The following is a 6,746-nucleotide window of genomic DNA, read 5'->3' as shown; positions in this document are numbered from 1 at the left end:
GATTTAAGTCCTTATTTCACTTAAGTAACTTCATTTTAATATCTTATTTTATTGATATATTTATATTTAATCTAATTTTTATTATTTATTTTAGTTTTGATTCTAAATTTTTATTTTTATTTTTATTTTAATATTTAAGATAACTTGAGTTCTAACTTTTGGATTTTAATTGTGTTGTTAATTTATTATTTTAAATTCTAAATTTAAATTCATTAATTTTTATATTTAGTTTTAAAGTTAGAATTTTAATAGAAAATTTAATTTAATTAATTTTTTTATTTATCCTCAAATTTCAAAAATAAAACATAATTAATATTTATCATAGAAATAAATATTATTTAATTAAATTTGTTTTAAAGGTCATGTTCTTTAGCGACATTTGTGAGAAAAGCGCTGCTAAAGGTCTGTTCTATAGTGGCGTTTGTGGCAAAAGCGCCGCTAAAGGTCTGTTCTATAGCGGCGTTTGTGAAAAAACCGCCGCTAAGGGTCATGCTCTTTAGCGACATTTGTGCGAAAAACGCCCCTAAAGGTCATGCTCTTTAGTGGCGTTTGTGGCAAAGCGCCGCTAAAGGTCATGTTCTATAGCGGCATTTGTGGAAAAAGTGCCTTTAAAGGTCATGTTCTATAGTGGCATTTGTGGAAAAAGGACCGCTAAAGGTCTTGTTCTATAGCGGCATTTTTTTACATAAATGCCATAAAATGTTAGCGACGTTGTCTTTAGCGGCGTTTTTTGTAGGAGATTCAAGCGCCGCAAATAGTTTTAGCGGCTCTTATAAGCACAAAAAAACGCTGCTAAAAACTTGTTTTGCTGTAGTGACAAGTTGGGGACTCGAAGGTGGAGGCAGTGGTGGGTCCTCGTGATAGGGAGGAACATCATCAGTGAAGTCCTCGACGCCGCTCGACCATCCTCATATGTATCATGCTCGAGATACCCTGAAGGGACATCTAGCCGATTAGTGTGAGTGTAGAGGACTGCTCTAGTGTGTTGAGAAGACCGAAGTGTCGAGCGAGGCAAGTCACATAAAGGCCTAAACATATGGGGCCCTTCTTGTGACGGTGAATCTGATGGCGGAAGGCTAGAGTGATGAAGTATGCCAAGTCAAATATATACCTGTGAACCATATTGCATAGAAAATAAGCGTCCTAAGTGCTAATAACTCTGGTGCTCTCTCCGACCTGTTAAAGTGTGAGCTAAGAGTGCATGAATGTATTGTAAGGCCAGAGAGAGAGAAATCGCTATCAAGTGACTCGCATCATATGGTGTTTGACTAGTTGTCAGATCAGTCTAACAACGTGATGGTGAGTGGTGGATCTGCCGATGAAGTTGAAGGAAGTCTTCAGTGCTCATAAATTCATCTGTGTAGAGTCCCATAGCAGCGCTGATCTCTGGAACACTTATGTGGCATACCAAACCACTAAGTCAAAAACTGATGGTGCTTGGCTCGTCATGAACCCTCATGACCTGCTATACCAAAAATTTTGAGCAAAACTCCAACTTCAACTCTATGTAGGTGGGCTCGATGATGTAAAGGAATCTATCCCACGGAGCTGTGGCAACAATGACGTACACGTCATCAGCTAGTCAGACTTGCTCCAACGCGGCCCAATCAATGCAGCGGCCTAGGCCAAGTGGTCATATGCGAAGAAGTTGATATAAATCCTCCTAAGGGCCTGTTGAAAATTGGAGATAAGGGTGGTAGGGCTCGGCGGAGGCGCTCAAGGAGGAGTTTGAGCTAGGGCCCTTTCGCTTTTTTGAAACGGGGACGGCGGCCGTAGTCTTGCGTCGTGTGTTCATCATAATAAATCTACAAGAAAACAATCAAAAAGTTTAAATGGACGAACCAACAAGGTAGATATAAACCAATAGGAAATCTAAGTTTAAACTCAACAATTGGACTAATAGAGAATTTGAACTTTAACATAATAACACTAATAAACAGCTTGCAATGACCAAACAAAAATTAATACTAAGCAATAGTAACATAAAGAAGCAGACTAGAAAGAACATTAAAAATAAAAATATCGGCAAGAAATAAGTAGAAAAATTCATATATAATATAGCCAATAATAATGAGCATAATAGCTATATAATCTAACTGTAACAAATAAAAAAAATAATATCATCAAATAAGAAAAATACTAAAATGAAAAACTAAATAATCATAAACTGAAATTAACATAAGCTGAAAATAAAATAACAGGTAACAAATAATAAATAAAGAAGTAAATAAAAATTAAATAAAATAAAGAATAAGTTAAAAGAGGAAACCGACAGAGCGGTTAGTCGGAGGTACGGACGGTGGTGGTGTGGTTAGGTGGGTATGTGCGTGGTGAAGAACGGTGGCTAAAGGAAGGGGGAGAAGGTGTAAAGAAAAGGGAAGAAGAGAGGGAAGCGGCCAGTTCACGCAAAGGAGGGATCGGCGAGGGAGAGGGATGGTGAACGGCGACCGGAGTGTGGGGGCGTGAAGGTGTTGCGGCGGCTAGGGTTGGGGAGTTTGAGAAGAAGACAAAAAATAAAAATTGAAAAGGAATTAGGGATTTAAAAAGGTGACACAGTCGTGTGAGGCCCATGTTGGGCCATACAGACATGTCACAGGCCCGTGTTGTCTCCTGTTCAGCCCATGTCAATTAAAAATGAAAGCCCAATCTTGACACGGCCTCTGACAAGCTCACGTGTCCATGCCGTATGGTTTGCACAGCCGTGTCGTACGAGCATGTGCAATCTCCTTCGCTTGTCCCACGCCCGTGTGACTTCCCATAAGCCCATGTGGCATGATCGTGTCTCGCACACGACCATGTGCCTTGCCCATGTAACTCCTGTGATATTTTAGGTAGTGTATCTATCGTTTTTTTTGAAAAATTAAGTCCTAGGCTCTACATGGCCAAGAACATGACCATGTTGGTCACATGGCAATGTCGTCAGGCTGTGTAACTCACTGTCGGACCCCTTTTAATCTACACGGCCAGGGATACACCCGTGTGTCCAAGCCGTGTGGGTCAAAAACACTTTTTTATTTAATTTTTTTAAAAATATTATGATATAAAATTAATAAATTAGTAGTGTTAGCACTCATTTAGCCTCCCAAAAAGCGCTTATTTAAAGTCTAAGCTCGACTTACCTTGTATTCGCACGATCACGGTCGTTCGTGGAGTCAAAACTCCTCTTTCTCGGTGTCAATTCTTTTATTTAAATAAGGTTTGAGTTGAGTAAAATTTACCTTGGATGTGTCGAATTCAGAATGATTTACCTATGTTGTACCGTAAGGGAAGACATTGAGTATCGTAAAAGGAGTTGCTCCTTTTGTAATAAGCTCTAAAGTGGCAATTCTAGGGTCCAGTTTATCTAGAAATACCTGGTCCCCAACCTTAAAGTGGTTTGTTCCATCCTTATGCTTTTCATGGTGTTGCTTTGGTTCTTCATTGTATGTTCTCAGTTTCTCCTTGACATGTGTCCACCATTCATCTAGTTCATCGATCTGTAGCCTTCGTTCTTCATGAGTTGTTCTATTTTTGTCGCATGAGCTGGAATGTGGCTCTATCACGTTTTTCTGAGGGATTTCCTGTAAAGAAGGTTGAGCCACAAGGTTACTCACATTAATAGAACTCAAATAATTATCTCGATTACTAGATAACCTAGCAGAATCACAAGCTTGGAGAGTAATCATGTCGTCTCCTACACGAAGTATCAATTCACCTATACCAACATTTATAATAGTTCTGGTAGTTGCTAAAAAGGGTCATCCTAAAATTAAAGGTACATCACTATTCTCATCCATTTCTGAAACAACAAAATCAACTGGGAATATGAATTTATCAATTTTAACAAGAACGTCTTCAATAATACCCCTAGGAAATCTAATGGTTCTATCTGTCAATTGAATGCTCATCCTAGTTTGTTTGGGTTTCTCAGGACCTAGTTAATTAAACATTTTATAGGGCATGACATTAATACTTGCCCCTAAATCAGCCAAAGCATTATCAACATTTAAACTACCAATTAAACAAGGAATAGTAAAACTCCTTGGATCTTTCAACTTATTGGGTAGTTTATTTTGTAAGATAGCTGAGCAAACTGCATTTAACTCTATGTGCGACTAATCATCTAACTTCCGCTTGTTTGCTAAAAGCTCCTTTAAAAATTTTACAGAATTTGGCATCTTTGAAAGAGCTTCAATAAACGGTAAATTAATATGCAACTTGTTCAAAAGTTTAAGAAATTTACCAAATTGTTCATTTGTGTGGTATTTCTTAGTCGCAATAGGATATTGGACTCGAGGTTTATACTCCTTACCAACCGACTTTTGTTGACTGTGGCTCACCTCAACCTTACCTTGACTTGCCACACTTTTTTACCTTAGTTCTGGTTCAGGTTCAACTAACCCTTCTTCATTTTGAACCATAATTGCATGAAGTTGCTTTCTTGGGTTAGTTTCGATGTTACTAGGCAAGCTACCTTGTGGTCTTTCTGAAATTGTCTTAGAAAGCTGTCCTATCTAGTTCTCGAGTCCTGGAATTGATGCTTATTGATTTTTAAGTGTTGTTTTGGTGTTTTGGAAATGGGTTTCTGACACCGAAATAAACTTCGTCAGCATCTTCTCAAGGTTTAGCTTTCTATCTTGCTGGTATGGTTGTTGTTTAAAGCCTGGAAAGGGTTGCGATCTCTGATTTTCTTGATGACCCCAAGAGAAATTGGGATGGTTCCTCCAACCTGCATTATAAGTGTTACTATAAGGATTATTCTGAGGTCTAGAATATGGTTCCTTCAACCTGCATTATAAGTATTACTATAGGGATTATTCTGAAGTCTAGAATATGGTTCCTCTAACGTGCATTATAAGTGTTACTATAGGGATTATTCTGAGGTCTAGAATTATTACCCATATAATTGACTTGTTTGTTCTCTGTGCTAGGATTGTAGGATAGACATTCTTGATTGTTCATCCCTCCTCCAATTGTATCGCACTATATCACAAGATGTACCTACGTAGAACCATATAAACCATCAATTTTCTTACTCAAAAGTTCTACCTAATTCGATAACATGGTGACTGCATCAATAGTAAAAACACCGGCTGCTTTCATCGGCTTTGTTCTCATGACTTGCCGTTGATAATTATTCAATGACACCTCTTCTATAAACTCATAAGTCGCTTCCAGTGTTCTATTATTCAGAGTCCCACCGGTGGCTGCATCGATCAATTACCTAGTTGAAGGGTTCAAACTGTTGTATAAGGTTTGAACTTGTAACCATAAAGGTAACCTATGGTGAGAGCACCTTCTCAATAAATCCTTATACCTCTCCCATGCATCATATAGGGTCTCTAAATCCATTTGCATGAAGGAAGAGATATCATTCCTCAACTTAGCTGTCTTAGCCGACAAGAAATACTTTAATAGGAACTTTTCAGTCATTTGTTCCCATGTAGTGATAGAACTTCATGGTAGGGAGTTCAACCACTGTTTAGCCTTATTTCTTAATGAGAATGGAAACAGCTGTAGTCAAATGGCATCTTCAGAAACACCATTTATCTTAAAAGTGTCGCAGAATTCCAAAAAGTTAGCAAAATGAGTATTTAGATCTTCTTCTTACAAACCATTGAACTAAACGAATTGTTAGATCATCTGAATGGTGTTCAACTTTAGTTTGAAGTTATTCTCAGCAATAGCAGGTCTCACAATACTCAATTCAACCCTAGTTAAATTGGGCTTGGCATAATTATACATAGTATGAGGAGCAGGATTTGGATTTTCCGGATTCACAGCAACCATAGGAGGTAGCTGATTATTCTGATTTTCAACCATCTCTTTAGTAATAACAATAATGTCCTCTTGCTCTTCCACAGTACTTCATCGACTCTGCCTCGCTTCTCTACGGTTTCTACGAGCTGTACTTTCAATCTCACTGTCGAAAACTAGAGGTCCTGACGGGTTTCTTCTAGTTATAAACTAAAGGAACCTGCTAGAGATAAACAAGATAAAAATTAGAAAACACAAATTAAAAAAAATTAAATGCAATAAAAGTAAAAAAAATGGCTAAATTAATAAAATTCTAGTGTTCCTAACATTTTAGTCATCGACAATGGCTCCAAAAACTTGATGACATCACTAAACTCATGACAAAGGCAAGTGCACCTATCTATAGTAGTATTCGCTTATAATAATAGTTAGCAGTCTAGTATAAAAATGACATCGTTTGAAGCTCTTTGCAGTTGAAATTGTAAAACACTGTTGTATTGGTCTGAATTGAGTGAATCCAAAATGGTGGGAATGGATATGATCCAAGAAACTGAAGACAAAGTTTGAATTATTTAAGATCGTTTGAAAGCTGCATCTGATCGTAAAAAATCGTACACGGATCTGAAATGAAAAGATATAGAATTTACTGTTGGAGATTAAGTATTTCTAAAAGTTTTTCCGTGGAAGAAAATACTATATTTTGACAAGAAAGGAAAGCTGAGTCCGAGATTTATTGGACCGTACGAGATTGTTGAAAGAATCTACCCTATAGCTTAAAGACTGGCTTTGCCCTTTAAACTCAAGAAAATTCATAATGTATTCCATGTTTCAATGCTGAGATGGTACAAATCTGATCCTTCGCACGTGATTCCTCATAGTGAGATTGAATTACAACCAGATATGACGTATTTTGAGGAACCAGTGAAAATTTTGGCTGAAGAAGTTAAAAAACTGCGAAATAAACAAGTATCGTTAGTAAAAGTCTTCTGGAATCGTCATGGTACATAGAA

General features: G+C 37.4%; 1 non-coding gene across 1 annotated transcript; it reads left to right on the top strand.

Moving 5' to 3' along the window:
- Window positions 1–5,257: 5,257 nt before the first annotated feature.
- LOC121205590 (small nucleolar RNA R71) lies at window positions 5,258–5,364 on the top strand. Its single transcript, XR_005900666.1, has one exon. It is a non-coding gene; the product is annotated as a small nucleolar RNA R71 (small nucleolar RNA).
- Window positions 5,365–6,746: the final 1,382 nt, after the last annotated feature.

Source organism: Gossypium hirsutum, chromosome A08, assembly GCF_007990345.1.
Source record: "Gossypium hirsutum isolate 1008001.06 chromosome A08, Gossypium_hirsutum_v2.1, whole genome shotgun sequence".
NCBI classification, from domain to species: Eukaryota; Viridiplantae; Streptophyta; class Magnoliopsida; order Malvales; family Malvaceae; genus Gossypium; species Gossypium hirsutum.
The sequence above is the reverse complement of the archived record's forward strand: the minus strand, read 5'-3'. Positions and strand labels throughout refer to the sequence as shown.